The sequence below is a fragment of the Ovis canadensis genome, chromosome 20, assembly GCF_042477335.2.
Source record: "Ovis canadensis isolate MfBH-ARS-UI-01 breed Bighorn chromosome 20, ARS-UI_OviCan_v2, whole genome shotgun sequence".
In the NCBI taxonomy this organism is placed as follows: Eukaryota; Metazoa; Chordata; class Mammalia; order Artiodactyla; family Bovidae; genus Ovis; species Ovis canadensis.
In genome coordinates, this window is record NC_091264.1 from 56,368,430 (window position 1) to 56,379,381 (window position 10,952).

Consider the following 10,952-nt stretch of genomic DNA (forward strand, 5'->3'; position numbering starts at 1 on the left):
CATCAATTCTTCAGCGCTCAACTCTTTTTATGGTCCAACTCTCATATCCATACATGACTACTGGAAAAACCATAGCTTTGACTATACAGACCTTTGTTGGCAATGTAATGTCTCTGCTTTTTAATATTCTATCTATGTTTGTCATAGTTTTTCTTCCAAGGAGCAAGTGTCTTTTAATTTCATGGCTGCAGTCACCACTTGCAGTGATTTTGGAGCTGATCTTCATTTTGTAAATGTTGAGTTTTAAACCAGCAAACTGGTTAGAACCAACTAGTTCCAAGATGCAATAATTTGACTTCCAGTGGACCTTGAACCTCATGATATACTCCTTGTAATACATTTGCATAAGCTAAGTGACACACCCACCAGTGCTGCGATAGTTCCCAGGCCAACTGTCAAAGATTAAAGAAATCTCTGCACCTTCCCCCATAGTCCTTGGAATAATCCTACTGTTCTTTAGCCTTTGAAATTACCCAAACCCCAAAACTAGCCATGCCATATTTTGGGGTCTATCACCTTCTGAGATGGCCCACTTTCTGTCTCTGGAGTGTGTTTCTCTCTAAATAAATCCACCCCATTTTTAAAAAGATCTTTTTGATATGGGCCATTTTTTATGTCTTTATTGAATTTCTTACATTATCACTTCTGTTTTATGTTTTAATTTTTTTGGCCATGAGGCATGTGGGATCTTAGCTTCATGACCAGGAATTGAATCCCAGTCTGAGTTTGACTGGCTCAAGTCCTAGAACATGGGTTCAAATCCCATTCTGAGCTGCACAGTTTCACTATGACCTACGACTCTAGGCCAGTCTTCCTCTGCCTCCAGTTGGTCACTGCCTCCTGAGCCACCCTCTGATTTTTGGCCTCCTAGTTTGGCAAGATTGAAGGCAGGAGGAGAAGGGGATGACAGAAGATGAGATGGTTGGATGGCATCACCGACTCAATGGACATGAGTTTCAGTAAACTCCAGGAGTTGGTGATGGACAGGGAGGCCTGGCGTGCTACAGTCCATGGGGTTGCAAAGAGTTGGACACGACTGAGCGACTGAACAACTCAGCAACAGCTTTGTTCCTCTCCTCCCTCTTCCCACCCTCTGCTCCCTCTGACTCTGGAAATAATTGCAAAGGATTATTGTGTTGGGACTTATATAATATGGACTGACGTGCAGAACACACCTTACAGTTCGTCTCATTTTCCTCCCGTCACTGAAGCAAAGTGTTGAGAAGAGGAAGTCATTTTACAGTTGCTGCAGCTGCTGCTGAATTTAGATTGGAAAAACGATTTGCTTGAGCAAAGTGGTGATCAGATAAATCCCATGAATTTATTGCTTAAAAAAATGTGTCTGTTAGAGAGAGGGAGTGGCCGCCCTGATGTTGTGAGGGGGCAGGGCCGGGGGAAGGGGCGTTGACAGCCTCTGTGCACCAACCTCACAGAAGTGTTGGGCAAATAGGAATGATAAAGGCCTTTCAGCCCTTCAGCATCTGATAAAATCCTTCCCTTTTTCACAATTTCATTTAATCTTCACAGTGAGATGGGGAAGGTAGCCTAGGGGTGGTGTTACCTCCTGTTTATAAATAAGGAGAATGAGAAATGCTCAGCTAACAAGCAGAGGGTCCATCTCCAGCCTTTGAATCTATGTAAGCGCCTCCGCTCTTTGGATGATCCACTTAAGCGTATGTGGTCCCACTGATTTTCAGATGAGATTCACTCTTGGAAGAGAAGCAGGGGAAGACACTTGACATTTATCCTGTGATCATTTCGTGCTGGGGACAGGGAGCGGGGTGCTTATGTTAGCTTTCTGTAGGGGCTGGCTTACAATACAATGGGAAATGATCACAGTTGCTTTTGGTGGCCTGGGCTTCGCTTGGATGAAGTCTTTCTCCACTTTTTGAGCTGTATCCAGCCCATTCCTAGGAGACAGAAGCTCCATTGCTGCTGCTGTTTATTGAATCAGGGCTGGGCTTTGCCCTCTCGGGTCTGTGTCTCCACGGGCTTCTGCAGCTCCTGGTAGGTGTGGGGTCCCTGTGACTTACTGCAGCCACTCCCCCGTGGTGGGCCCTTCTCCTGCAGGCTCACTAGGACCACCAGCCCCTGTGGAATCACTTCTAGGTATGTCCGAGAACACTCAGGAGTGTCCCATCTGGGCCTGCTGGGCCTTGTCTCCTGGGGTGTGAGCCCCTGGGTGTCCTTGAGCCCCGGGGCATCCATGCTCAGCTGTTGCCTGTTCTGGGCAGCCTGTGCCCCATTGTTTTTCAGAATTTCAGCAACAGAGTTTCTCAGCTTCTTCCAGAACTCCTGGTCACCTCACGCATGGTGACAATGGCTGAGTCCTCGTGAGGATGATCTGTGATACCTGGTTGCTTGGCACACCCCCTTGAGGGATCCTAGGTATCACCTGGGACTCGGGGTCAGTCTGCCTCTCTGCAGATGACGGTGGCTGGTTACTGAGCCAAGCTCAGGGGCCTGGTCCCTTTTCCACTCTGGGTGAGGTCTCTCTGTCCTATAATAACTGATAGGGGAGTGTCAGTTGCTTACATCCCTCCCCCAATACCACACTGTGAGTCACTGATAAAAAGCAGTGGGCCATTGATTACCCACACTATGCCAGCCGGGGCACTGGGAACTTTGTGCATGTTATCTTTTTAATTCCCAGAACCACCTGAGACCACACAACTTACTGTGCATGGGTTCAGAGGTCAGGGTGTGTCGGCCGCAAGGGTTGTCTCGAGAAGTGACTGCACATTTCAGCGCCTTTATCCTTCATCTACTGAATGAGCCATTAGACCATATGCTGTTTAAAATCCGGACATGAAAACTCACCTTTGTTACCTTTCTGAGGAACATCTCTGACCTCACAAAAGTCAAACTTAAGCCCTCAAAAGACACAGAGCTGACCGTATAATAGAAACCTGCCTGATTCCTCTGTCCATGGGATTCTCCAGGCAAGAATACTGGGGTGGGTTGCCATTCCCTTCTCCAGTGGATCTTCCTGACCCAGGGATCTAACCCGGGTCTCCCGCATTGCAGGCAGATACCCTACCGTCTGAGCCACCAGGAAATCTTCAACACCTGATATCTACATACCATTATTTGTTGTTCAGTAGCTAAGTTGTGTCCAACTCTTCGCAACCCCGTGGACTGCAGCACGCCAGGCTTCCCTGTCCATGGTTACATCAGTGGGTTGTTATTCTGAGGAGGGAGTCGTTAAAAACTATCTATTATGATTGTTTTTTAATTTCAAGTGACAAAAAGCTCACGTCAAGGCTATACTTCTGCAATCATAACCGGATTTGGGAGGTGGCTCTGATCCACTTGGACAGAGCACCAACTTAGCCTCGAGCATCCGGGGCTGGAGTGTAATTGAAATTTACCAGCTCTGTGTCTCTAGGCAAGGAATCTTTGAGCATCAGGTTTCTCAACTGTAAAAATAAGAATTGCAGGATTCATCATGAGGGGGCTTTATGCGGTCCAACGAACGTGACAGGACGTCACACGTTTGTAACTGCTTGTGCTACGTAAGAGTTAGTATAACTCTTATTTGACTGCTTCTATTTATGTAAAACCTTAGCATCAATGCTTGTCAGCTCTGGAATGAGCTTAGGGAAGGCAATTGCTGACTCTGCCTATGGGCCTCTGTTCACCACTCTGACACTGCTCTACTCTCCCCAAATGTAGTCTAATTTTCCAAATAGTCTCCAGGGGGAAAATGTCCGTGTTTCTCCTTTGTGCTTGCATTTCATACCACAGCAGTGGCCTTTTTCCTCACAGATGATCCGTAGTTTTAGTTCTGCAGGGCTTCTCTGTTAACTCAGTTGGTAAAGAATCAGCCTGCAATGCAGAAAACCCCAGTTTGATTCCTGGGTCAGGAAGATCTGCTGGAGAAAGGATAGGCTACCCACTCCAGTATTCTTGGGTAAAGAATATGCTGGTAAAGAATCTGCCTGCAATGTGGGAGACCTGGGTTCAGTCCCTGGGTTGGAAAGATCCCTTGGAGAAGGGAAAGGCTACCCACTCAGTGTTCTGGCCTAGAGAATTCTATGTCCACGGGTTTGCAAAGAGTTGGACACGACTGAGTGACTTTCTCTCCAATTTAGATTTTGGTAATCTGAGTGTTCTGAAATCTCCAAGAGGGGCAGGTGGGCTGGGATGTGGCAGGAAAGGCAAAGTTCCTTCCTGGAAATGTGAGGATCTGGGTTCCGTCCAGGGTTTTTCTACCGTGAGCTGTTGGACCCCAGGAAAGTCCGCCAATCAATTCAGCCTCATTTTGATAATTTATGCAGAGAAAAATTTCAGCCTCATCTTCTACAGAGGATTGAAAGCATTAGCATTCCCATTATATATCACCAAATATGTAGAGAATACTTTGCAGGTGGGAGTGAGGTGCCGAGCCATGTGCCGAGGGTAAATCAGCTAACTGGATGTGCAGGAAGCCAGTGTATGTGCGAGGTCCATTTGGGCCTCAGGAGGGAGGCTGGGGGGGCCTCACCTGGTGGGCCTTGAACACTCTGGCTAATATGGGTGCTTTCCATATGGAGGCAGTATGTCAGGTGGGAAGATGGGGAGGGTTCAGGGGAAGATGGGCACCCCTGAGGGGTCACACTGACTGCTCCTCTCTGGTTTCCCCTCCTACTTGGGGTGGCCCCATCAAGAGAAGCTGCAAGTCCACCACCAGCCCATCACAGCCGCTCCCTGTAGGGCTCATGGACAAGTGTGTAGGATCAAGAATTCAGGTGGTGATGAAGAGTGATAGAGAGACTGTTGGCACCCTGCTGGAATGGGATGACTTTGTCAATATGGTACTGGAAGATGTCCCTGAATTTGAAGTCACACCAGAAGGAAGAAGAATGGCTAAATTAGACCAAATCTTGTGAAATGGAAACGGTATAACAGCGCTGGTTCCTGGTGGAGAAGGACCTGAAGTGTGAATGGATTTCCTTGACTTAGGCTAGATCCTGTTTTGCCTTATGGGGACAACAAAATGGAAATTGTTTTAACCTTTCAGTGTTTGTATTCTATGAAGCCAAGTTTCACATTGAAAGGAAATGCTTTGAGGATGCCCTGTTCATGCCCGTTTTTGTAAGTTAATCATGATTATTTTGGAAAAAGAACAGTTTTTTTTCAAAAAGGTATTTTTGTTAAAGAAAAAAAGAAAAAGAAGCTGAAAGGAGGTGATAGAAGGAGGGTGGGGTGGGCACCCAGTGATGGGACAATTAGAGAGTGGACATGTGACAAGGGTGTTCATCTTGAGGGCCCTGACTGGCACATGGCAGCGTCCCCAGGGCTGGTGACTTACCTGTACAGGTAGTAAAGGAATTCCCTCGTGGGGCCTTGCAAATCATTCTTTTAATCCAGTTTCCCAGGAGCAAGCGGAGTATTTTGGAATAATCTTCTCCCTGGAAGTGGTGTCATCCCAGCTCCTGGGTAAGTCCTGCACTTTATGCCTTCACCAACAGTCTCGAGGAGGTCTCCGTCCCTCTGCAGCTCTGAATCAGCCCCTGTTCCCCTGACGGCTTTGCTGGAGCGGGGCTTTGGGTGAGGGCTAATTAGATAATGCCTGTGAAGCACTTGGAGTTCCTTGGAGACAGTGCCTTTCGATGTATTATTAATAGTGGTGAGCACAGTGTTTCCAAACAAAGACATGCCTACTTAAATACCCAGGGCAGCGGGAGAGAGGGCAGAGGGGAGGCCTGGAGAGCAGACCCAGCAGAGAGAGCCGGTCCTTGGGGAAGGCCTGCAGTCCCGTCACGGGATCTTCAAGGTGGGGATGGAGGGCAGGGACTGTGAGTATGAAATGGAAAGTCACAGGGCAGTACTTGTGTAGACGTGAGAAGGGCCCTGGTCCATGATGGGGCACAAGAAGAGAAATTGGCAAGCCTGGCCAGGCCATGCCCTCTGGGGCTGGTCTCCCATTGAGGAGATGTACCGATTTTCCTTTGCTTTGTGGCTCACCTGGGCTTCTCTTGGGCTTCCCTGGTGGCTCAGATGGTAAAGTGTCTGCCTGCAATGCGGGAGACCCAGGTTCGATCCCTGGGTTGGGAGGACCCCCTGGAGAGGGAAATGGCAACCCAGTTCAGTATTCTTGCCTGGGAAATCCCACGGATAGGGAGCCTGGCCGGTTACAGTCCTTGGGGTCACAAAGAGTCGGACATGACTGAGCAGCTTCAGTTTCAGTTTCAGGGCTTCCGTGGTGGGTCAGATGGTAAAGAACCTGCCTGCAATGCAGGAGACTCAGCCTTGATCCCTGGGTCAGGAAGATACCCTCAAGAAGGGAATGGCAAACTATTCCCGTATTCTTGCCTGGAAAATTCCATGAACAGAGGAGCCTGGTGGGCTAGAGTCCGTGGGGTTGCATGGTCGGGCGCAACTGAGCAACTAACACACGCCAGCTTCCAGGAGCACTGCCTGGGATGGCATTTCCCTGAGAGAGCTCCCTCAGCTTTAGCTGGCTCTGTTTCCTAAGAAATTAACCCGGGTTAACCCTTGCTCCTCCCAAAGATTGGGGGGCGCCCCATGCAGATTTCAGTATCAAATGGCTGGATCATTAAAGGACTAATTTGAGGAGGCCTAATTCTATGTTAGGGGTTGGGACTCCCATCCCGCTGGAGGATCTAGCTCAGAGAACTCACCCCTCTATCACTGGTGACCCCTGTAGCTGCTCGCATGGGTAGGTATCCAGGGTACTTCCAAAAGACATACTGAAGTCTGTTATGGGCTAGGGGTTTGTCTCCCCTGAAAATTCTTATGCTGAAGACTTAATGAAACTGTTTACTTCAGACTGTGACTTGAACCCAGCCAAAACCCAGGATACCTGGTTTCAGTACCTAATGAAGATCAGATTTCTTGATGTCTCATTGCAGTAAGAATTTGGTGAGAGACAAAATGATAGGTAAGAAGTGGATTTATCCAGATTCAGAGAAGAGCACACTCCACAGAGTGTGGGCCATGTGGCGTGGATAGTTTTTATAGCCTGGGTAATTTCATATGCCAATGAGTGGGAGGATTATTCCATCTATTTGGGGGGAAGAGGTGGAGATTTCCAGGAATTGGGCCACCACCCACTCCTTGGTCTTTTGACACTGCCTTGGATCAGTCATGGCACCTCTGGGTGTGTCATCTAGCTTGCTGATTGAGGATCAAGGTCTAGTCTTGTCTGCCATCTTGATCCCATTTGATTCTAATCGGTTTATGTTGTGTCCTTGGGACTATGTCATTATTTCAGAAGTTGTGCCCAGCTCCCTTCCCTCCTGTTTCACGAACTCTCCCAATGGGATGGTGTTTTGGTTAGCATTAGGTGAGGCATGAAGGTGGGGCTTTTGTTACCAAACAGAAGTTCCAATGACTGATGCACAACAAGGCCAAATAAACCGAGCTGTTGGAGTTTGGAGCAGAGAAAGGCTTATTGCAGGGCCAAGCAAGGAGAACAGGTGGCTCATGCTCAAAACCCTCAAACTCTCCAGTGGCTTTTGGGGAAAAGGTTTTGTAGGTAAAATTTGGAGTGAGGGCTGAAGGGTGTGTGACTCTGTTCTTATTGGTTGGTGGTGAGTAACAGGGCAGTGCTCCAGGAACCTTGCCCTCAGCCTGAAGTCACCATCCTTCACTTGGGTGGGGACTTCAGTTCCTTAGGAAGAACTCAAAGATATCATTATGTATATTTCTTAGGAGGAACCAGGACCTTGCCCCAAGGCTGCACTATTGTTTCTTGACTGTTCCTTTCTTGCTTCTGCATCTCCTCCCTTCTCTGATTAGCAGTTGTTTGAATCTGCCCTTTGGCACTCTGGGAAGGTCAAGGAGGCTGGGAGAAGCCTGTTTCCTTACAAAGTAGAAAGAGGGAACACGCAAAGAATGTGTATCTGGGAGGGCCACACAAGGTCCTGCTCCCTTTCAACCTTCCTTGGAAACCAGATTGTTGTAGATTAATTAGTTAGGATGAAGTCACGCTAAAGTGGGGGTGGGCTCCTGGTCCAATGTAACTGGTATCCCTATAAGAAAAGGAGAGACATGGACACACAGAGGGAAGATGACTCGAAGACCTCAGGGAGAACACCACATGAAGAGAGAGGAAGGGATGGAATGATGCATTTCCAGCAAGGAAATGGCAACTCACTCCAGTATTTTTGCCTGGACAGAGGAGCCTGGCAGGCTACAGTCCATGCGGTGGCAAAGAGTCAGACATGACTGAGCAACTAGATAACAACAACAGTCACAGCAGCAACCTACCAGCCAAGGGGTGCTGAGCATCGCTGGCCGCACCATAGAAGCTGGGAGAAAGACACAGAACCCATTTTCCCCTCCCACATTCACAGAGACTACAGCCCTGCCCACATGGTAACTTCAGACTTCTCCTCTGCAGAACTTTGAGAGAATGAATTTCTGCTGCTTTGGGACTACCCTGCTGGTCCAGTCTTTAGGACTCCACACTCCCAATGCAGGGGGTCCGGGTTCAACCCCTGGTCAGGGACCTAGAGCCCGCATACTGCAATTAGAGATTCTGCACGCCACCGCAAAGACCCAGGATCTTTGTGCTGCGACTAACGTCCAGTGCAGCCGAAATAAAAAATAGATAAGTAACAATTTTAAATTTCTGTTTTTAAGCACCTGGTGTAGGGACTTTTTCACAGCAGCCCCAGGAAATTAATACTTTAGGGTCCAGGGGTGTTCAGATGCTCTTTCAAACTGACCACAAACACCTCGGTCGCCTTAGAAAGCTAGCCAAGCCCAGGAGGCCTCCGCTCTCTTTGTGTCTCTATTTTGGGAAGTCTGTACACACGGGCTCCTAGGTTCACTCATTGAGGACAGGCCTTCTGCTGCCAAGTTCTCACACAAAATGTTCCAAGACACAAAAGGGCTTAGAAACCCAGAGGCTGGAGCCAGTAGAAAAAAAGCAAAGCTGTCTTCCTGTTTAGCCAAAGGACAGGCGTCTCTGAATACCAAAAATCACACATCATTATTTATCCTCATGAATCATCAGGTGACACTATATTAGCGGACACCCCACCCCATCATAGGTCAGTCCCATTAGTTACCAGGGGGAGATGGGCAGGTTTCGTATAGGTTAGTAAAACCCCAATGCATCAGATGATCTGGCGCATTCTGGCACTGAAACTTCTTTGCTGTGCCTGTCAGGCACCCTCTGGTCTCAAGGGGTGGACAGCAGACAACTGCCAGGGTCCCCCTTCTCCCTCATGCCTCCGCCCCCACAGTTGCAAATCACAGGATTTTTCAACAGCTGCCTAACCACCAGCACCCTGTTCCTGCTCCTGGGTGGGGATGGTGCATGGGGTAAGCTGGGCCGCAGACAGCTGGCACTATCTCATGCCGGATCATGTTTCAGAAGATGTGTAAACCTCCAGCAACCTCAAGACCAGAATCTACCTCTAGGATGCTCCCTCACAATAGCACCCTGAGGTTTTGCCTTCGGGGAATTCCACGCCCCCCCCTCCTCCACAATCCTTGCTTCCCTGGGAGCGGCTGATGCCATTTGTTCTTGTTTGCTCAATAACGCGTGTCTGACTCTTTGCGACCCCATGGGCTACAGCACGCCAGGCCTCCCAGTCCTTCACTATCTCCCTGAGCTGGCTCAAACTCATGTCCATCGAGTCAGTGATGTCATCCAACCATCTCATCCTCTGTCACCCTCTTCTACCCTCAAACTTTCTCAGCATCAGGATCTTTTCCAATGAGTCAGCTCTTCGAAGCAGGTGGCTGAAGTATTGGAGCTTCAGCTTCAGCATCAGTGCTTTCAATGAAAGCACTCAGAATTGATTTCTGGTTTGATCTCCTTAGGGAGATCAAAGAGTCCAAGGGAGTCTCAAGAGTCTTTTCCAGCACCACATTTCAAAAGCATCATTTCTTCAGCCTTCTTTATGGTACAGGTCTCACATCCATACATGCTACTGGAAAAAACATAGCTTTGACTAGACGGACTTTTGTTGGCAAAGTAATGTCTCTGGATTTTAATATTCTGTCTAGGTTTGTCCTAGCTTTTCTTCCAGGGAAGAAGTGTCTTTTAATTTCATGGCTACGTTCACTGTCCGAAGTGATTTTGGAGCCCAAGAAAATAAAGTCTGTCACTGTTTTCACCATTAACACAAGAAATAAAGCCTTCTTCATTTGTGTCAGTTAAGCTGCCCAGTTGACTCAAACCAAAGTTTTTCTGCCTCCAAATATTGAAGAGCCAATAGTTTAGGTGGGGAGGAGATACAGAAACTTGTGTGGGAATGATTAATTTTTAAGTCTGGGCTGCTGAAGGCAGAATGGTCTCAGCTCATGGCTCCTGGTTATTAAAAAAATGTTCTCAGGGCCTGTGGGTGCTAGTATAAACCAGTCCCTATGTTAAAAACAAAACATGATTATTAATTAGTGCAGATAGATTAGAATTTTATTTAGAACAGGAAGCCTGCATAGGTTTTTGCATTTAAAGTGTTGATTAGAGGCATGAGTAGGGTGGGAAGATTTAAGGGTAGGCTAATTAATTGGGCAAAATAATTTGTGAGGCCTGGAGGAGGGCGTGGCAACCCACTCCAGTATTCTTGCCTGGAGCAACTGAGCACAGCACAGCAGCACTGTGGGCGAGGCCTTGTGCTAGGTACTGAGGGAGATGGATAAGAAATGGCTCTTAGGACAAAGGGAAAATAATGACTTTCATGGGTATGTCACTTAAGCTGAAGCTCCAATGCTTTGGCGCCCTGATGCAAAGAGCTAACTTGTTGGAAAAGACCCTGATTCCGGGAAAGAGTAAAGGCAAAAGGAGAAGAGGGCGGCAGAGGATGAGATGGTTAGATAACATCACTAACTCAACAGACATGAGTGTGAGTAAACTCTGGAAGATAATGGAGGACAGAGGAGTCTGCCATGTCCATAGGGTTGCAAAGAGCAATTTAGTGACTGAACAACAAATGGAGTGATGAACTTGGCTTTAGGCTATCAGCCTTGGGACATTCTGGTTTCTCTTT

General features: G+C 47.9%; 1 pseudogene; it reads left to right on the forward strand.

The window, feature by feature from the left end:
- The first annotated feature begins 4,736 nt into the window (after positions 1-4,736).
- On the forward strand, positions 4,737-4,925 carry LOC138425698 (U6 snRNA-associated Sm-like protein LSm5 pseudogene; annotated as a pseudogene).
- The last annotated feature ends 6,027 nt before the right edge of the window (positions 4,926-10,952 follow it).